The sequence below is a fragment of the Peromyscus eremicus genome, chromosome X (assembly GCF_949786415.1).
Source record: "Peromyscus eremicus chromosome X, PerEre_H2_v1, whole genome shotgun sequence".
Lineage (NCBI taxonomy): Eukaryota > Metazoa > Chordata > Mammalia > Rodentia > Cricetidae > Peromyscus > Peromyscus eremicus.
This window is the reverse complement of record NC_081439.1, coordinates 90,270,204-90,292,591: the sequence shown is the minus strand read 5'-3', so window position 1 is coordinate 90,292,591 and position 22,388 is coordinate 90,270,204. Positions and strand designations below refer to the sequence as shown.

General features: G+C 40.3%; 1 protein-coding gene across 6 annotated transcripts in view; it reads left to right on the top strand.

Moving 5' to 3' along the window:
• Window positions 1-22,388, top strand: part of Acsl4 (acyl-CoA synthetase long chain family member 4) — a 68,594-nt gene that overhangs the window by 5,159 nt on the left and 41,047 nt on the right. For 3 of the 6 annotated variants that reach the window (XM_059251373.1, XM_059251371.1, XM_059251375.1), the window contains exon 2: window positions 21,803-21,855. The gene's annotated coding sequence lies outside the window, so the exon portion shown is untranslated. Of the gene's footprint in view, window positions 1-21,802; window positions 21,860-22,388 lie in introns of those variants that run through there. The other 3 variants (XM_059251374.1, XM_059251376.1, XM_059251372.1) reach the window with 2 other exon arrangements.

Below are 22,388 nucleotides of genomic sequence, written 5' to 3'. Positions count from 1 at the left end.
TTTTATCAAAGATTAATTATCAGCTGGTTGTAGATTCTTCCCGGACCCTGGGAGGGGACTATCGAGGGGCTGGACCCCCTTAGTCCCCGATAATGTACTCACTGCTTTTCTGTCACTGTGATAAAATACCATGACCAAGAGCAATTGAAGGAAAAAGTTTTTCTGAGCTGACCGTTCTAGAGAGATTGGAGACCGTCATGGTGGGAAGGCATGGCAGCAAGGGGGCAGACATGGCAGCAGGAACAGGCAGCTGAAACATCTTCACCCTTGAACATGAAGCAGAGAGAGTGAATTGAAAGTGGTGCCTGTCAAAGCCCACCCGAGGGATAGACTTCCAGCTGGGCTGTGTCACCTCCCCAAACAGCACCACCAACTGGGGGTCAAGTGTTCAGATACCTGCCCCTGTGCGGGACATTCTCCTTCAAACCATCACACCAAGATAGGTTAGAATTTCTTGGAAGGAAGTTGTTTCCAGAATTGGAACCTAAAAAAGGCAAGGCTCAGGTGCACCTTTTGTGAGTTATGCAACCCTTAATTGGGAAGCCATGTGGTGTTTATTTCCACAAATAGAAATGTTGACATTAGCATCTTCATTCAAACACAGTTATACATGCTATACTTTTTTTAAAAAAAGCAAAATGACTGATCACCTAAGGATGTTACAATTCAAAATAACTCCCAGACATTTTTAGACTCTTACTTAGGTTTCGTTTTTTTATATCAAGTAGATAAGGCCAGGATTTTTATATGCAACCAAGTTTTAAAAATTATATATATATGCATATATATATTTGCATTATTTTTTTTCATTTTCCTGATTACCAAGCAGTTAAATATTTATACAGAGTATCTTTCTTTTCCAAAGAATTCCTCTTATCTTTCTAGTTTCTACTTTCACTTTCTAGTTTCAGTTACCCACAATCAGCCTGAAAATATTAAATGGAAAATTCCAGAAATGAATAATTCATGAGTTTTATATAAAATTTACTACCATACCTTGTTATAATTATTTTACAAATACCTAGTGCTGCTCATCTCTTTCTTTTCTAAATTAAACTTTATTACAGAGATGTGTATACAGGGGAAGATTAGTATAGATAAAGCATGGTACTCTCCGTGACTCCAGGCATGAAAGGAATGTCTTACATTTTTCTCCATGGTAACAGGGGTGGGTACTGGACTTCCTTACAGGTGGTACCCCCTTAAAGTATAAGCTGTTGTAGAAGAGACAACTGCAAAATGAAAACCTTGGCAGTGAATCTCCTCCCTTCTTTTTTATTCCTGTATTTATTCATTTATGTTTTGAGGTAAGGACTCTGTGTTCCTGAAGTTATCTTGGAATGCTCTATTTGTTATTTGTGTGCATGGGCCTTTGCACGTGGAGGTCTGAAGACAATTTTTTTTTTTTTTTGGTTTTTCAAGACAGGGTTTCTTTGTGTAGCTTTGCGCCTTTCCTGGAACTCACTTGGTAGCCCAGGCTGGCCTCGAACTCACAGAGATCCACCTGGCTCTGCCTCCCGAGTGCTGGGATTAAATGTGTGTGCCACCACGCCCGGCTTGAAGACAATTCTTGAGAATTGGCTCTCTCCTGCAACCTTGTGGCCTCTGGGGACCAGACTCTGGTTGTCAGGCCAGCACATGGGTACCTCTAGTCACTGAGCCCTCCAGCTGGCCCTAATCCTGTTTGTAAGCAACACTACTTTTACAGTTTAGCCATCTGTATACAGTTCTTTTGGGACTTTCCTAGGTAGAACTGAGTAATGGGTAATTGTCCAGTCCTGAAGTACAAACTATCAGGATTAAAAAGGTACTTGTCCCCAGCACTGTGGGTGTATAATAGTGGGGGGAGAAAAAGACGTAAGGGTTCCACAAAAGGTAGTTGTGAGAAAAACATAACCATTGCAGGATAGCTGACCAGCTCCTGCCTTATCCCTGGGTCATCCCTCATTTCTACCGTGTACTTTGATTACGTGAAATATTTCTCTGTAATGACTGGCCTTCGGTGATAAGATTTTAGTAAAATGGGAGATTTGTTCTTAACTAACAAGTTTCAGATAGCTTGTGCTTTTCTCAAAAACAACTTTAACTGTAAGGACTATAACATCTTTGTTTTATTCGTGTGGGGTAAAGTTTCCAGCTATCTGTCTTGAACTTGGGGAGGCTTGTGACTGTGCCTTGTCTTTAATTGAAAGATCACATTGCTCCGGACACTCCCTGAAGGAAAGAGGAGGTGGCTGATGTACAAGGTCATTACCAAAGATAAGGAGGAAGTGACAGTGAAGGTCTGTACTAGAGTGTACCTTCAATTGTGAGAACCAGAACTTTGCAATTCAGTTTCTTTGAAGACATTTGAAGAACAGGTTGTGTCAAGCGGACGGCCGCAAGCCGGAGTCGTCTGGGAAGAGGGACCCTCAATTGATGAAAGTGCCTCAGTCTCACTGCCCATTGATTGGCAAGTCTGTTGGGGTACTGTTTTGATTGATGATTGATGTGGGAGGGAGGGCCCAGCCCACTGGGGGCATTGCCGTTCCTTGGTAGGTGGTCCTGGATTGTTTAAGAAAGTAGGCTGAACAAGCCATGAGGAGCAAACTAGTAAGCAGCTCTCCTCCATGGCCTCTGCTTCAGTTTCCCGAGTTCCTGCGCTGACTTCCCTGGGTGATGAGATCAACCCTTTCCTCTCCAAGTTGCTTTTGGTCCTGGTGTTTATCACAGCAATAGAAAACAAGGTAGAGCGGCTTCCTTAAGCTAATTAGACTGGTGTGAAGCTCTACAGTGTAGTTTAACTTGATGAGCACAGTCTCCAGTAAAAATGTGCAAATGTGAGATTGTGTATTGTTATTTAACATTCATAATGGAACTGCAATGACTTTTAATAGGTGGCAAGTAAGTAATTTGGAAATAGTGACTCTTTATAGTTTCTTTTTTTCCCCAGCAAAAATTCATTTCTCGCTGGGTGGTTGTGGCACCTGCCTTTAATCCCAGCACTCAGGAGGCAGAGCCAGGCGGATCTCTGAATTTGAGGCCAGCCTGGGCTACAGAGTGAATTCCAGCACAGCCAGGACTGTTTCACAGAGAAACCCTGTCCCCCCCCCCCCAAAAAAAATATTTCTCTAGTTTTATATTGTTCCTAGCTAAGAAACACTTTAAATCATTTAAAATGTTTTCTGGCTCTTATAACATTTTATTACAGAATCTTTTGTTTAGGAGGAATGTCTACAAATTTAAGGTGGAAAATTAGTGTTAGACTTGTGGTCAGCTGATGGCTTTTTTAATTAAAATTTTTTATTCATTTTACATACGGACCACAGATCCGCCTCTTACCCCTCCTCCCTCCTCCTCCACCCCTGCCTAGCCTCCCTCTACTCTCACCTCATCTCCTCCTCCAAAAGGGTAAGTTCTCCCATGGGGGGACAGCTAAGCCTGGTACAGTTGAGGCAGGATCCAGCCCCTCCCCCCTGCCTCAAGGGTGAGCAAGGTGTCCCATGGGATCCAGAAAGCCAGCTCCTGCACCAGGGATAGATCCTGATCCCACTGTCAGGGGCCCCTCAAACAGACCCAGCGACACAACTGCCTCCCATATCTTGATAGAGGGAGGTATGATGGCTTTTTTTTTCCTGGAGCTGAGGACTGAACCCAGGGCCTTGTGCTTGCTAGGCAAGCGCTCTACCGCTGAGCTAAATCCCCAACCCCTATGATGGCTTTTTTTTAAGGTTTATTTATTTTATGTGTATGAGTGCTCTGTCTGCATGTATGACTTTATGCCAGAAGAGGGCATTGGATCCCAGTATAGATGGTTGTGAACCACCATGTGTTTGCTGGGAATTGAACTCAGGACCTCTGGAAGAGTAGCCAATGCTCTTAACCGCTGAGCCATCTCCACAGCCCCGACATTTTTTTAAACCAGTCAAACTTGTGATCCTTTTGCCTTATACTCCAAAGTTGTAGGATTGACTTCTGCCTCTTGGGTTAAAGAAAAGAAATGGTACTTCAGAGTTGGACAGTTAACTCATCTGGCTTGTATGTATATGACTGTCCTATAGACTGATTCTGCAAGGTGAGTCTTTACAGAATTTGACCTTGCCACAAGATGTCATCTGTAGCGTTCATGTTTTAGAACTGCATGGTTGAGTTATAGCAAAGAAGGCAAAAGCAGTTCATAATGTATACGATTTTATATTGGTCCAGATTCATAACTCTCCTTGTCTACATTCGGCCCAGAGGCGGCAGGTTGTATACCCGGCTGCAGGTTGTATACCCTGCTTGGAGTTGAGTTCTTGGCCAGGTCTGCAACCCTGTCCTGTGCTTGTTAGAGCACCCCTTCCCTCTGGTTTCACTGGCACTGACCCAGTGCTGCTGAAAGACCAGGGTTTTGCCTGGACTGGGTACCTGGTGCCTCAGTGTTCTATTTTCAAGCCTAGGGGACTATGAAATAAGGGCATCAAAAGATACTCTTTTAGTATTCTTTTAAAAAGTCTCCGGTCAGGGGAGAGCTTTAGTGGTTCAGAGCTCTTGCAGAGGATCCCAGTCAGTTCCCAGAATCCACATGGCAGCTCTTAGTCCTCTCTAACTCCCATTCTGGGGAATCTAGTGCCCTCTTCTGACTTCCATGGGTATCAGGCATGCAAATAGTGTACAGCTATACATACATTCAGGCCAGCCATTCACAAACATAAACTAAATATACATCTAAAAAAGTTAAAAAAAAAAATCCTAACTGCAGGTCACTCTCACATAGCCGGCTGAGCTCAATGATGCATGGTAAGAGAAAGCATTTCACAACATCCTCTCGTGCTACTGATCTTGGCCTTGCTTTTGAAGAAGGGTAAACAACAGATTGCTCCATACACATGAAAAGACAAGCTACCTTTTTTTACGGCTGCTGACGTTGGTTACAGATGCTTCAAAGACGGTTGAATTACTGCCTCCTTTAATGATGACATATTTGAGATTAAGTAATCACAGATGGAACTGCGAAAGGAAGTCTCAAAGGGACTTCTCATCGTGTTCCAGCAGAAGCTAAAATATATTAGGGGTTTATGGTCAGTATTCACCAGTATGAAATACCAACACTTACTGACCACTGTATGTGAATGCATAGCTCACTTTCCTTGAACAGGGTTTCATTGAGATGGAAGAAAGCTTCTCCTCTGCTGGGCATCTTTTAGTAATCTGCCACTTGGCTTTTAATCTGTTCTTGGTTATATTTTACTTTATTTTGCAGTGCCAGGGATCATGCCATGATCTTGAGCTGTACCCCCAGCCCTAAGCTTTTATTTTGGCACTCCAGATGTATGTCTTATAGTAAAGCACTTTAAATACATACGTACGAAAACCTCCTTTGGACATGTTCCACTATGGATCTAACCTATTCCAAATTCTACAGTTGCTAAAATAATATAAGCAGATGGGAGTGTCGTCTGTAATGGTTGGCCAGTCGATAAGAGATTGGTCAGGGCCTTAAGCTTTCTGTTGGTGGCTTTTTGAGATGACATTTTCATTCCTCTGTGCTCTTTTAGAACTTCACATTTATTCTTTGTTATGCATGGTTTTTCATGGCCTGACATTTAAAACAACTTTTAAAATAAAAAAATTGATTTTTAAGCCAGCTAGATAATACTCTCCTTATATAGCAGCTGCAGGTGTATGTGGATACTCAGTAGCTATTAATAACTTAAAAGTCTGTAACCATCTCGTAGGATGAGAGAATTGTCTCTTAGGTGGCCTTGTCCTGTTGTACCTCTGTATGTCTATTAGGCTGCCGTGTCCCTAAAATGTTCCATGAGTTTGTGCTTATGGAATATTTCTTGAACAAATGCATGCACATGCATCTGTAACTACTAAGGATTTGGGAAACTAGGTTTTTTTTAAATGCGAAAGAAATAGGTTTTCACTGACTGTACTTTAATTTTTAATTCCTTCCCTACTCAGCTCCCCATGTAATGGTACTTATAAAACCAAATCAGTAGACCCTTAATGATTTGTTTCATGATTCGGGTGGTATTACTTGAGTATTTACGGGAGACCCAATGATATCATTGTCTCTACAATTTTGTGTTGTAATGTTAGAAACTATGATGGCTTCTTTCTTTCTTTTCTTTTTTTCTTTTTTTTCTTTTTTTTTTTGCTTTTTTTTTTTTTTTTTTTTTTTTTTTTGCTTTTTCGAGACAGGGTTTCTCTGTGTAGCTTTGTGCCTTTCCTGGAACTCGCTTTGCAGACCAGGCTGGCCTCGAACTCACAGAGATCCTCCTGGCTCTGCCTCCCAAGTGCTGGGATTAAAGGCGTGCACCACCACCGCCCGGCAATGGCTTCTTTCTCATAAGTTAAAATTGTTAATGTATACTCTGCATTTTTAAATGTGACATTGTTACTGATCTTATTGCTTTAAATGAACATTTTAAAAAAGATAGATTTATTTATTATGTATAGTGTTCTGCCTGCATGTGTCTCTGCAGGCCAGAAGAGGGCACCAGATCTCATTAAGGATGGTTATGAGCCACCATGTGGTTGCTGGGAATTGAACTCAGGACCTCTGGAAGAACAGTCAGTGCTCTTAACCACTGAGCCATCTCTCCAGTCCCTAAATGAACATTTTTAAAATTTTGAACAATACTAAGCTCATTATGCATAAATGCATTAGAGATAGTGCTAGTGTCCATGTATAATTGGAACTGTTTCCCCTAATTTTTTTTTTTTTGGAGCTGAGGGTCGAACCCAGGGCCTTGTGCTTGCTAGGCAAGCGCTCTACCACTGAGCTAAATCCCCAACCCCTGTTTCCCCTAATTTTAACACTCTGTATAACAGTGGCAAAGTGATTATGAAAACTAGAATTCACTTTGTGTTTCCTAGGTGTTATTTTCTATTGCAGCATCCAAAAGTATTTTATATATATATATATATTTAGAAAATATAGATAAAATTATAAAATAAGTTATGGGTAATCCTTTTACTCAGAGACACCTGCTATTTTAAACATTTTATAGACACATTTGTTTATGTTGTTTCTATGGAAAATATAAATCCATTAGAGAATCTGGATTTCCCTAAAAGATAGGCTGCTGAACATATTTTAAAAATTTGCCTTTTATAGTTAAATATAACATTTATGGTTTGTTCCTTTGGTAAACTTCTCATGTCTGCTGTTTTTAATACAACTTACTCATTCTCCTAAAATACCTTGTCATATCTACTTCTTTGCTCAGCTAATTCTTTTTTTAAATTTATTTTTATTTTGTTTGCCTACATGTGTGTGTGAGGGTTACAGACAGTTGTGAGCCACCATGTGGGTGCTGGGAAGTGAACCCAGGTCCTCTGGAAGAGCAGTCAGTGCTCTTAACCACTGAGCCATCTCTCCAGCCCCTAATTCCTTATTACTTTAAGTACAAGGCCACCTGTGTATGTTTTCAATGCTTTTCCACATAACAAACCAGAGAAACACGACTGTCAGCAGTGGAACCGGCTTAATATGTGTGTACGTTAAGTTGGACCATTTAAATTTGTGAGTTTTAAAAAAATCTGTGTGGAGTGGGTTTTTGACTGTGGTGTTCTTTTGTGGTTCAACCCTGAAGTTTGCCAAATGCCTTCCAGGTTTTTCTGATCTTCCTTTCTCCACTGAGAATCTCCACATTTTGAATAGTGAGCTGGCACGAATCTTTAGGCCAAAGTGTTAACCAAACTTACCTTCCACAAGCCTCTGATGGACATTGTCCTTAAGACCTATTCCTGTGCCTAGAGAACTTGAACTTGAATATGTTGCCCATGAATATAATAGAAGTAGATTATGCAGCTTTCAGGTTAAGCTTTGTCAAACAGCCTGATAGTTCTCTCCAGGGTTCATTTTTGTATTGGATAGCTAGTGACAAGGATGCCACCTGGTGGCCGTTTATAGACATGCAGCTATTACTGCTTCAGTTACTTTCCGCCATTTCAAATACATTTTCTTGTATGTTCTTCTGTGTTCATGGCTTCCTCTTCTGTTTCTTTTCTCTACTCAAGACACTAATACTTGAAGGTTTCAGTTGATATTCAGGGAGCTGAACACTGCGTGTACAATGTGGCTCTGATAGTCTAGGTAAATAAGACTTTGGGATATGAGACATGATATTAATAAAAAGTGTAAACATACTGAGCAGACTCTTGTTTGCTTTGCTTTATGAAGTTATGGTTCTTTGCATTAAAAGGGAATATAATTTGTACTTGGTAAGAATATGACACTTCCTGTGTTTAATGGAAAGCCTCTCAGTGTATGAGAAGAAACACTCCTATAAAGATGCGAAGAGGAGACTCCAACCTAGTCTGAAAGCTATAGCTTAGAAATCCTCCCTTGATTTCCATCATTTGACTTGCAGTTTCATTCAATATTCATTTAAGGAGTGCTTGCTAAGAATCTACTGGGAGCCTGCACTGCGTCTGAATGGGGTCTGAGTGGTACGGTGGTGATCAATACCAGCATGACCTCCGTCTTCAGTGGGAGAACCAAAGCAGGAGAACACAGAGTTACAGAAGTTTAAGTCAGTGCTCAAGGGTGCTTTTGGGGCCCAATGTCAAGTGCACATGACATAAACGGGCTGTCAGACAAGGCTTTCTACCAGTACTGCTTAAATTAAGACCTAAAGGAAGCCAGAAAAAGAGAATGTTCGGAGCAGAAGGAAAAATAGGTGCTGGGAAAGGGGGTGAAGGATGAAAGTGACTTGTACCCTGCGGAGTGTTTACCCACCAACCCCACAGTTCCCCAGAGTTTTCTTGAGTATGAGCAGGAAATATTAGATAGAAGGATTTAGATTGTGAAGATAAACAGATAGAAAATACAGGATAGCCTCGAGAGGAACCTATTCCAAAGGGCCCCTACTGTCTCTGCCCCAGGGTATTTATAGAGACGCCAAGGGGTGGAGCAAAAGACCTCCCCCCCCAGCACAGCCAAGTGCAGACCACTCAGACACCTGCACTCAGGCCCGTGGTCCTAATCATCCTCTCTCTGAGGACCTGCTAGGTAAAGCCACAAGGAACCTGAAAATGGGCTCCCACAGTACCCACAGCATTTGCTAGTCATGTTCTTTCCATTTTATAGTTATGGCTCCTGGAGCTAAGAGGTCAGTCACCTCCTTCCAGTAAGTGGCACAGCCAGCAATTGAAGATAGGCTGTCTCGTGGTGGCATATTGCCGCCTGCTTGCTCTGCCGCCCGCCTCTCAGAGGGTGGAGTGTTGTGTTGGAGTCTTAACCTTGGGTGGGGCCCTCACTGTGCCCATCTCTTCTCCCATTTCTTAGTATGCTACCGGTTAGGCCATTCCAGCAACTCCATCTATAGTATCTGCACTAGTTTATACACATCTGGATCTGCTTTATAGTCTTTTGTCATTGGCCAGCAATCAAACAAGCATTATTTGGTATGCATTGCAAAGGTTTCCAGAAAATTATAGGTGGGAAATTATAACTGGTAGTTATATTTTCTACAAAACAGCACAAAATGTGCATTACTTGCAAAGGTAGAACTTTTATGTGATTGCTAAAATTAACTTGGCAGTATTTTTTTCTGATTTTTAAAGTTAAATTGGAACTTATTTTCAAAAATAGGACTATAGTCTTTTTAACCTATGTGAATGTAAAAAAGAAAAAAAAAAGCTAAGTATAGATGGATATTCCTTCCAGTGCATCTGATTTATTTTATCTTAAAATATAAACTTTTAAGATGAGGAATTTACTTCAATTTGAAGTCAACAATTAATGGGTTATTCTAGATTTTAGCTGGATTACAAATGTTCCGTTTTTACATAAACTAAAATAGTAGCAGGTTTTGGAAGAATGTCGTGTGTGTGTGTGTGTGTGTGTGTGTGTGTGTGTGTGTGTGTGTGTGAGAGAGAGAGAGGGGGGGGTGAGGGTTGGGGAGGACAGAGACAGAATGAGGTTGAGAGAGAGACACAGAGAGAGAGGGGGAGAGAGAGGGAGAGGATTGGGGGGACAGAGACAGAATTAAGTTGATGGCATGTAGCTAGCTAGTGCTCTCGTTACTTACACATCACACATGACTATAGGTTCAAAGAGGAGTGTACCTGGGAGTGTTTTGTATAGTGAAGGCTCGCTTTGGCTACTGTGGCCATACATCCATATTTGGTGTATGTGGGGACCAGAGTAGGGGGTTACTAGAGACATCTTAAGAATGTTTTTCAGAAAGAGGGGGAGTTTGATTCTACTCTCTGTGTATATTCAGTGACAGTTTTTGGCAAGTGGGAAAAAAGGATCACCTTAATTTTAATCCACTCTTGGTGGATCGTATTTTGGGGTATAGCTTCTCAAGTGTGTTGGTTCCATGCAGTTACATATAAGCGGTGGAGCCGTTTCCTTTAACGTGAATGTGCATTACGCTTTGAGTAAATCTCTTGTCGTGTGTTGCACTAAAATCGTGTGCCCAGCACTTGTATTCCTTTCGTAATTGTCAGTATTGTGAACTTCCTGCCGCTAGGCCCCGGCGAGGTTATTGCAGGACACTTTCATAGATGTGTTGGCCTTACAGGAAGTGAGATTACTTAATGATACTTTATTGTTGCCCAAAATATTTTGAAATGGAAACTCTGAGGGAAAGAAATTCAGCCTTTTCCGAGTCCTGCTTTGTGAAGTCAGCCAGTACACACGTATATGTAAGGTCTCCCAGTTGCATAGAAGAATGTCTGAAGCAAGACTGTCTTAGGTAAAGTGATAGCCTCCAGAGTTTGAATATTTGTTCCCAGAGGCCAGATGGTGAACAAGAGAGGATTATTAGAGTTCACTGCTGAAATCCCCTCTCTTCAAAGACCCTCTGATTGCCAGTGTAGAAAGCACCAGTCTGTGTTTACCACACACACAGGAAAAGAGTGGTTCTTACAGGCTGCCTGGATAGAGAGGCTGAGTCTGCTGAACGAGAAAGGTTTTCATTATGGAATGAAGGCCTGTGTGATGTGCTGCCTGTTCAGTATTATGCACTTGTCTTCTTGTTTGTTTTAATAGAAAAGGTAAATGGAAATGTGGTATCCACAGAAACGATTTACACTTTCGATTGTGTGAGATGCTCCATGACTCTTGGTGTTTTGATACCGTCTATTCAGTTAGTGGTAAACTATTTCTGGGGGTGACTCATGGAACCAGAACAGTAGGGTTTTTTCTTTTCTGTTCTCTTCTTCTCTTCTCTTTCTTTCTTTCTTTTTTTTTTTTTGCCAGTATTTATTTATTTGTGCTGAGAGAGGGAACTAAGGCACTAATTGCAGCAACCTGTGCCTTTGTTATTCTCATTTTAGCATGGTGAATGGCAAGGGTCCTTAGTCTTAGCAAACAGTATTATAGTTACAATAAAAAATAATATGTTTACTTGACTTTGAATCTGGTTTAAAGATGGAAGTATTCACCCGGCGGTGGTGGCACACCCCTTTAATCCCAGCACTCAGGAGGCAGAGGCAGGTGGATCTCTAAGTTCAAGGCCAGTCTGGTCTACAAAGTGAGTTCTAGGACATTCAGGGCTATGCAGAGAAACCTTGTCTTTAAAAAAAAAAAACAGGGAAAAATACAAAGTCAACTTGGCTCTTTTAAGTATCACTCACTCCCTTGAGTAGGGTCAAACACTTGGGGGACATATTGTTACTTGTCAGCACACACACACCTGTCAGCATACATTAGAAGTAACTGAAAGACTGTTAGCATGTTTCTACCGTATTATTAGGGATACAAGGAACAAATTCTCTGGAAGCTTTAAAACATGTAGGAAAACTTTAAGGTTGAAAATGTAAAAACCCACAGTCTCTAGGTACTTCCATTTCGGGGTGTTGCTTTGGTGAGTTTCAGAAAGTGTTGTACTTGAAGTTTTATTTTATATGTCTTGGATATTTTCTCATATCCACAAACAATATTCTTTAACAGTGTTGCATTTGGTGATTGGTAAGTATTTGATATCACAAGTATATCACTATTTGACCAGTCTCCCTTTGAGGTCTTTCCTAATTTTCCTGTATCTACCACAGTGGTGGCTGTATTTCACTTTCTTTTTTATGTGTGTATCTCCATCTCATTATTTCCTAAAGACATTCCTGAAAGTATAATCGTAAGTTAACAATTCCTGAAATATGACTTAAGGCTTCTTGCCACACATTGCCAAATTCCTTTCTAACATGTGCCAATTTACAGACTTAATATCCTTTATTTTTTTAACCTTCTTTCTTTCTTTCTTTCTTTCTTTCTTTCTTTCTTTCTTTCTTTCTTTCTTTCTCTCTCTCTTTCTTTCTTTCTCTTTCTTTCTTTCTTTTTTTTTTTTTTTGAGACAGGGTTTCTCTGTGTAACCCTGGCTATCCTGGAACTCGCTCTGTAGACCAGGCTGTTCTTGAATTTAGAGATCTGCCTCCTCGAGTGCTGGGATTAAAGGCATGTATCACCATACCTGGTGAATTTCAACACTGTATAAAGGTCCTCTTGTCTGACTTTGACGGCACCAATTTCTTTTTGTTGGCTCTACTTTTGCTGAAACTATAATGTACTCTTCTTACCTGTTTTAGTAAATAAAATTATTCCTGCAGAACTGGAAGTAGATGTGCAGTACCATACATGCTAGACTGTAAGGAACTGTAGTCCCTGATGACACTTTCAGAATCACAGGAACAGGCTTTTAGAACAGTATTTTAGCTCTAAGACCTTGTTTCTAAAGATACATTTTTTTTCTTTTCTTAAATCCTTTTTACCGAGGAAATTGCAAACATTTTCCTAAAAGTATTACTCCACAACCACTCATTATGTTAGTCATTTCTATGATCACACCTATTAAGACATGTTTTGTATGTGTGTGACTTTATAACTTCTTGATTAAAAAAAAGAAACCCACAAATTTTGTGGAAAGTCATGATTGTAGTAGTTTCTCACCAGATCTCTTAAGTAACAAGCACTTCCTTGAAGTATTAGTCAGCTCTTTAATATTTCAAATGAAAGCCTGGGACTCATCCATTCGTGGTCTCGGCACGCTTCTGGGCAGCCCGGTGCCTGCTGTTCTGCAGTTTACTGTCTAAGATACTTGAGTTGGTGCGGTGAAGTGATGGCCATGTTCATCTCTTCAAAGCTCCTGTCACCTAGTGGGCGCTTCAAAACAGTCACACTAGATCTGCCACTGATAGCAGAACAAGGAAAGCTCCCTCAAGTAAAACTGCTGTCTTTTTTTTTCATTTTTATTTATTTATTTTTTTATTATCAGTTTGATACAGTACAAATTCTTATCCTAATAGTGAAATGTTTCATTGAGGCTTGCCCAGTGATTGAGTAAAACCAAAACTTCTTATAGACACATTCATCCTAGGGTCCCCCCTGCTATGTAGCCTCCCTGGTTCTGTGGGTTGCAGTCTGATTGTTCTTTGCTTTATATCTAGTATCCACTTATGAGTGAGTACATACCATGTTTATCCTTCTGGGTCTGGGTTACCTCACTCAGGATATTTTCTACTTCCATCCATTTGCCTGCAAATTTCATGATGTCATTGTTTTTCTCTGCTGAGTAGTACTCCATTGTGTGTATGTGCCACATTTTCTTAAGCCATTCTTCAGTTGACAGGCATCTAGGTTGTTTCCAGGTTCTGGCTATTACGAATAATGCTGCTATGAACATAGTTGAGCATGTTTCTTTGTGGTATGATTGAGCATTCCTTGGGTATATGCCCAAGAGTATGGCTGGGTTTTGAGGTAGATCGATTCCAAATTTTCTAAGAAGCCGTCATACTGATTTCCACAGTGGTTGTACAAGTTTGCACTCCCACCAACAGTGGAGGAGTGTTCCCCTTGCTCCACATCCTCTCCAGCATAAGCTGTCTGCAGTGTTTTTGATCATAGCCATTCTGACAGTGGAAGGTGATATCTGAGTCGAAAACTGCTGTCTTAAAGGAAGGTATGCTCTACAGACTTCTGAAAGAGAATCGGGGGTAGACTTGCTTGGCATCCTCCTTGCTGCAAATGTGCATTTGGATTCACTGTAGGCTAGACAGCTGCTATCGCTACACAACAATTGTTCTGCAAATGGACAGTAATTAATAGCTCATCTTTTAAGGTTTCTGAGGCATGGTTGATATAAAAGTTGAATATATTTAATGCGTACAGTTTAGTAAGTTTACAGATAAGTGTATAGTGTAAAATTGTCACCACGGTCTGTATAATAAACCAATCCTGCACCCCCTGAATTTTCCTCTCATCTTATTTGCATATGGCTGACTGGAATGTTTCACAAAAGTTCTTTGTGCAATTTTTTTAAAGTGTGTGAGACAGTATTGTTATCTGGAGTCACCATATTGCAGAATAGATCTCTAGGAATTATCTTGTATAACTGAAACTTTGGGTTCTTTGACTACTACAACCATATTTCTCCCTCAGATCCTACTAAACCACTGTTCTATTCTCTGTGTCTATGAATTTAGCTATTTTTCATTCTGTACGTAAGTAGTGTCTCATTTGGCACTTCTTTCTGTACCTGACTTAGCATACTTATATGCCTTAGCCTAATGCTCCTTAATGTATCTATGAGAAGAATTCCCTTTTTAAAGCTGAGTTCACTTCTATTCTTATATTTTGTTGAGGTGTTGTGTGGCCAGTAATCCTAGCACTCAGAAGGCTGGGGCATTAGGATTGCCAAGTCTGAGGCTATCCTGGGCTACATAGAAAGAGTGTATTATTTGTCTCTAAAGTCCCTAACATTGTTTGATTGTAAAGAGTGGAGTTTGTCAACAAGAAATTTATCTTCTTGTCTCAGTTGAAGTCTGGAACTTGCTTTGTAGTTTAGACAAATCTGTATCTAGCTATGTACTAATTAGTTGGGGGAGAAGTTATGTAAAATAATGGGTAGTAATAGAACTATTAGCTGGGATGAGTTTCTTTTGTCATTGAAACTAGACTGTCGGTAGCGCTTAGATAATATAGATACGGTTCTAGCATTGGTTTCAAAGTTGATAAACGTAAATTTTATTAGAGTACTGCAGATTTAACCATGCAAAGAAATACTGACATTGCCATGATATGCAATACACACACACACACACACACACACACACACACACACACGCACACGCACGCGCACGCGCACGCGCACGCACACGCACACACACACACACACACACACATATACTTTCAGCATGAAAAATAAAATTTGTCAGTCAACACTAAAGATTTTGTTTAGTTAAAATGAGTTCTCATTTTTCTAAAATATAACAGTAACCTTTTGTCTTATGTTTTCAAAATGTCTGTTGAATAGAATGAAAAAAAAAATTCAAACTAAAATAGTTTCAAGCAAATGAAGGTTGATGTGAAGTGTGAGGAGAAAAGTAGTGGTTCACAGCGGAAATTAGTTTCCATGATTTGTCCTATGAAATAATTGATGCTGTTTACAAGACAGACACAGTGATCATAAGACCTGACTCTTGCGCTTTAGATCAGAACACAGGACAATACTCAACTTAAGGACTATTGGAGAAGAGCCTTAGGAATTCGAAGAGGAGCAGACATTTTAACTTGTGTCCATGAAGGTATTCCTAGTAAAGGTAGCTTTGGAGCACAATTCTGGGTAGAAAAAAAGGCCATGAACTCAAGTCTGTAAAACAAGAGCTCTTCCGAAAATGGGAATTTGAACAGTTGTTCAGGTAGTAAATGGTTTCTTTGGGGCATGGTACAAGTAGATGCTTTTGGTTATTAAAGTAACAAAGTATTATGTCTATATTATTGTAGCACTACTGATAGAAGTATAGATACAGTTGTTCTTTAAAGCAGTTGGTAGTATATATCATATTCCCTATCCACATTCACGTTGTTACCCCCAAAAGATACATATTGGGCTTAGTAATCTTGATTTGGAAATACAGGGAAAAATTTTATAATTTCATTCTTGAAATGAGAAGATGACCTGGAAATCACAAAGGAGCTATCTTACTACTTAAAAAAAAAATCACCTTTGTCCAAAAAGCACCCAAATTGAAAAAGAAAAGCTAAAACTGATAGGAGCTGATACAGACACCTGTGGCCAAACACTAGGTGGAGCCAGAGGAAGGCCACAGAAGACAGGGAGGAAGGATTGTAGGAGCCAGAGGAGTCAAGGACAGACACCACAAGAAAACTAACAGCCCACAGAATCAACTAAGCAGGGCTCATAGGGGTTCACAGAGACTGAAGCGACAAACACGGACCCTGCACTAGGTCCTCTGCTCATACCTTACAGTTGTGTAGCCTGGTGTTCTTGTGAGACTCCGAACAGTGGGAGTGTGGAACAGCGAAAGAGGGTGGGGTGTGACTCTGACTCTTGCCTGAGCTTGGGACCCTTTTTCTCCTACTGGGTTACCTTGTCCAGCCTTGAAATGAGGGTTTGTGCCCAGTATTATTGTATCTTGTAAGACCTTTTTTTGGTGGATAACCCTGGGGGGCCTGCTCCCTTTTATTAAGGGAAACGGAGGAGAAGGGGTAGATCTGGGGGAGAGGGGAGGTATGGGAAGAGACTGAGAGGAATGGAGAGAGGGGAAACTATGGTTGGGATGCAATGTATGAGAAAAAGAATAAAAGTTTAAAAAAGAAAAGAAAAGCTATGGTGAGAAAAACGTAATATTTCAGACAAAAAAGGTTATTTCCTTAATATGTAAGGACTCTTGATGAATCAACAATGAATACCTAAGTAGAAATAGAAAATTGGGCAAAGGACTTGAACGAAAACCTAATATAAGAAATAATGAAGTGTTGAATGAACACTGCTTTAGAACATACATAGTTCAGTTCAGTGTCAGAGAGGATACGGGGAAAGGAGCACACTGATAGATTACTTCTGGGAACATGAAGTGGCATATTGTTTGTTAGAGAACCTGTTTATTTTCTGACTCCTCCTTAGGTATTGACAAAAATATCTAAATGGTATGGGTCTTTCATAAAGCTTCACTTAATATAAACATCTTGCATACAATAGTTTAGTCATCAACACTATTGAAGTTGGTATACTCGACCAACCAGATCAGAAAGCAGTGTTTGTGCTATTCTTTCTCTGCTTTAGTTTATAGTCTAGAATCATGCTGCCTCGTTCTCTCTTGTAAAAAAAATCTCTATGCTAGGGATTGGACCTGGCGCCTTATGCTTGGGAGGCAAGTGCTGTGCCACTGAGCTACATCTCCAGCTTCCCAAAGTTGATCATTTTTGTAGATGATATTCTTCATTTCCTCATTGAATGTCCTCAGTTTGGACTTCTCTGATGTTTTATCTATGACATCTTGAAATTATTCATTTCGCGCAGAATTGCCTTGGGAACACTGTGCTCTTTAAGATGCGTCATACCAGAGGACACATGAGATGTCTCATTACTGTCATGCTAAATTTCTTCACTTTGTTAAGGTTTTGCCACTCTACATTACTGTGTTTTATTTCTCAGAACACCATGGAAATGAAGTTCTGTATCAGGCCAGAACTTGTGGGATGGTGATAGTTCCTGTAACTAGTGAAGGTAGCTGTGATCAGTTAAGGTAGTGTCAACTGGGATTTTCTAGGGTAATATTTTTATTTTTACTGTTTGGTTTGTTTGAGGCAGGGTCTCACTATGTAGCCCTGGCTGACCTGGAACTTGCCATGTAGACCAGGCTTGTCTTGAACTCACAGATATTCACCTGCCTCAACCTCTGTAAGGCATATGCTGCCATGCCTGGCTTTTGTTTTTATATTTATAGTAAATATTAATGTTTATATTATAGTTTATCAATACATATTTGGGTGGATACTTTGAGACTATGCAATATCCAGTTTCAACTTGCCAATTTTTCCTGTTGGTGCTGGCATTCATCAGTTTGTGGGTGTAGGCAGTGGCTGTGGGGTCCAGAAGAGGACATTGTTAGATCACCTGCAACTGTAGTTACAGGCAGTTGTAAACCATCCAATGTGGGTACTGGAAACTGAACTCAGGTCCTCTGCAGGAGCAGTAACTTTTAACCACCCCTGGACTCTCCAGCTCCCAACTACACATTTCTATTCATTTTTTTTGTGTGAGGGGGGGTTTTCAAGACAGTGTTTCTCTGTAGCTGAGCCTATCCAGGAACTTGATCTGTAGACTAGGCTGGCCTCGAACTAACTCACAGAGATCCCCTTGTCTCTGCCTCCCAAGTGCTGGGATTAAAGGCGTGTGCTATCACTGCCTGGCTACGTTTCTTATTTTATGGAAAATACTAAATTTGCATGAAAATACAAAAGCATACAAATATTAAAACAGCTAGATTTCATATTTGACATGAATGTTGTGACTATGTAAAACTCAAACATGCATGTGTAAAGGTACCATAATTGGTTTGGAGCTCAATATTTTAAAGTTTTAAGCTGTGTTCCAGTACAGGAGGATTTTTATTTACAAGCACTTATCAATAGAAGATTATCTGTTTACCTAATAAGATATATAAAACACCATTATTGCTAAGGAAATTGTTTTGAATTAGCCCAGCTCGAATTTGCTTTGAGGTTTGAACACAATGTGTTGGTTTTCTTGATATTTTTCCACTCATCTCTGAAACCTTCTATTTTCACCTTAACATTGATGCTTGAGATATTAAGTACAGGAGAGCAACTCATGCCTGGAACATTTCCAACAGATGCTATCACAGATGCTATTTACTTGACTTTTCACAGAATGTTTTAAAATGATTGGTTAAGAGACTCATTTACTTACAGAGAGGACCCACTCGGTAATGGTTTGTTTTTGAAGTCTGTTCCGAAGTATGAGGTTATCGGAAGTTTAACTACACTTCCATGTATTTGTAATACTTTGGGAGCTCCTTTGGAAAAATTCATTAGTTAACTCAGCTCTCTCGTTAGCTCTATGGATGTGGTTTTTCTCCTTTGTATTTAGTGAATTCGAATTTCTCAGTTCTGTTTCTTCCATAATTGTCAGTCTTTGACACTGTATTTTTCCACACTACCGTTATTATTCCATAGAAACAAAACTGTATTATCTGCTGTCAGTGTGTGAAATTTTTTCTAAGCTAAGACATTTCAACTTCCTATTGCTGCGGTCCAGCCTCAGCCTGTGTTCAGGTCGAAACATAGGGAAGGGGTGTCAGCTTGAAGAAATGAATTGTCTGACTACCAACTGAGTCTCACACAAGTGGTCGGCCCCAAATAGCTCCAGCCGCCTTTCTTTATACATCAAAACCAAGCATGTTTTACCATCCCAACAAACAAGGTTTTTCCCAAATCCTCTAATGTTAACCTCTAGCAAAAACAAATATGTCAAATGTGTTTTCCCCAACTGTAACATCAAAACATCTTTAAACTCAAAACAACACTTATCATTTTGTTAGCTTGGCCAAATACCAAGCCAGGTACATCCTGTCTTTACAAAACTGAAAGGTGATAGACAGAGGCACACATTTTTAAGAACAACAATATCATTCAAAACATATTTACAGAAATAGGGGTGATCTGCCTCCGATCCTGTCAGCCTGAATCAGAACAGCTCCCCAGGGTCTGGAGTGACCAGCTGGCTTCCCCAGACAAGAAACCTGAAAAGCATCAGCTCCCAAAGAATTCTAGGGGAAAAAATGGAGTTTCCAGGAATGATCACAACTGTCCAATGCATGATTGACAAAATGACACTAAAACCGTCAAGAGAATCATCAATTATAAGAGAGAAGAGAGTGTGCAGGCTGCATGGTCCCAGCAGTATTCTGCGCTGTCCAGAAGTCCACAGATCTTGCCGAGTGATACTGTCCCTGTGGGCTGTTGCCTTATCTGGAGACCCATTGGACAAGCACTCATATATACTGGTCCAAAACTAGGTCTCATGGCTCCCAATACCTTCTATTAAAAACGCTTGTATATTCATGAAGAAATTCTGAGTAAGGTTTACTTTATAATTTTAGCAAAATCATCCCTGTTTCTGATAATCTATAAATTGAACCTGCTGATGATAATCTGCTTAAGTTTTCTATATTACATTATGTCTCAATTTATTTGCCTAGACTGACTGAGGGGAGGGTGCTGTTTTGCAGAAGGGAGGCTGGGAGAGTTGTAGATTAGTTCTGTTGGGTAGGAAACTCTGGTTGGCTAGATTAGAAAATGAGATTTGGTTTCCTTTTCTCTGGGTAGTCATTGTATTCTTCATTTTCCTATTGTGCTAGGTGCTGCTACCCTAGTTGTTGGGATCCTAAACCTGGGAAAACGGGGCCGAAAAACCGGGTGGCCTAAAGTCTCATGCAATAGCCAACTTTAATCAGAGCTTCAGGCAATTTATACTCTTGAGGGTTAAGAACCATATGAGTAAGGTATTCAATCACAAGGACAAGTCACATGTGGCAAAAATGTCTTTTTCCACAGAGGCGAATGAATAATAACAGCTGAAGTCAGCTCACTCCTATCCACTACACCTGGGAGGAGCATGAAAACACATTCCAGGAACAATTCGGTGTTTTTGAAGAAACTGGGGTCACAAGACTTGGGGTGTTTTCACAAGCATTCAGAATTTCTCACACTACTCCAGTTTTGAATCAAACCCAATGCCACATATGTTAAGCACAGGTTCTACCACAGAGCTACACCTCTAGTTCCCTTTTCTTAAGAATGAAATGGCTTTTAAGGTTGTAGACATTGAGAAATATTTTCTCCCCTTTTTGAATTTTTAAAGCTATATTTACTTTATCTGTATGAGTGTTTCGCCTGGATGTGTGTTTGTCTACCACGTGCATGCCTGGTGCCTTTGAAGGTCAGAAGAGGGTATTGGATCCCCCGCAACTGTTGAGTTACAGATGGTTGTGAGCCGCCACGTGGGTCCTCTGCAAGAGCAACAAGTGCTCTTAACCCCTAAGCCATGTGTCCAGCCCCATCTCCGTTTGTATTGAGAGTTGCTTTTGCACAGCTGGTTTGGGCCTGGAGATGAGCAGGGGGTTAAAGTGCTCATCTGCCTAGGAGAACGCTCTGATGGGGATGGTCATTCCCAGCTTCTTCTTCCGGGGTATCCAGGTGGAAGTGTTTGCAAATATTTATTGATGGAGTCATTTTCTAAATGAAGCAAAGTAGTGGGTAGTTTCTAATGTATTCCTCCAACCCATTCCTCCTACATCTTCCTGCCACCTACAAATCTTTAAATTATTTTATGGTTGGGTATTATTATTATTATTATTATTATTATTATTATTATTATATTGTAGTTACTAGAATTTTCGATGAGGGAATTGTATGATTTGTATGTAAAACTGGTTTTTATCCTACGACATTTACCTTCCGAACTCTTTGGACTTTATTTTAATATGTATATGCATTGCTGCCCCCGTGTTAATAACTGGGGAAAAATAAGGCAATCTCAATAGCATACCTTTTATATAGGTAGGCCCATACTGTCTATGGGTCCAACACTCCACTATTAGCTCCAACACTCCCTCCCCAGAAGTGTATCATAGATGTTAATTTCAGTTGGAAAAAGTTCTAGTAAATATAACAAAAGGGACCACCTGTTGGTTACATGTTCCCATAAAAATCAAGAGGATCACAGCAGAAAACTGTGTTCCAGTTAACAGCAGCTGGTTTGCTAATGAAGGAGTCAGAAGTGCAAACTACCCACTAAGAACTTGGTTTCTGCCTCTTGGCATTTTCTCAGGGTTTTGGCTGCTGCCATTTCTTGAGTGAGTCCCGCTCAGTGAACTTGCCTGAACTCCTAATGTTACTACTTCGAATCAGGTGCTCATCTTAAGGGTTTCTTAACCCCTAAGTTTGCCTTTAGTAACTGGCTTATCCTGAGCTAAGATACGTAGAAGATGGGAGCTGTCACCTGGTTTTCTTCATGTCTCATGTCACAGTACTCATAAATGTTGTCTCTCACTGCAGAATCAAATCACTGGAGATATTCCTGTTCTTCTTAAAAGGGAAAGAAGAAGTCTGTAAGTATGTGTCCTTCAGGAATTAAAATATATACTTGTATCCACCTTTTGAGGCTATGAAGGGAGAAACCTTACCAGTATCTATATAATGTTAAAAAAGCAATATTTGGAAAAGTAAAATGGGAAAACACACTCACTTTATGCAACTTCTAGAATTTCAACCATATGTAGCTCAATTGTAGAAGGGGAGGACTAGTTAAATCCTTTCTCGGAGGCATGCCCCCAAAATAAGAGTTCCAGTTTTTGAGTACTGAGGTGTCTGAGCTATTTTCGGCAGGCTGGATAGCTTCCTTGTCTGTAAAATGGCTGGAGAGCAAGCACACAATCACGGATTCGTGGTGGCCACTTAGGCACATCTCAGAAATTGAAGCTTAGTCCCTTAGTGGCTATTTCTCAAGCGGATGTGAGTAGCTGTCCGATTGTGCATAAACTGAAATGTCAGCGTTGTCTTCACTGAGGTGTTCATTTCTGGACCATGACGTGGAGCGTCAAACAAATGCAGCAGAGCGCTTGAAGTCATGTTTGAGACCTTG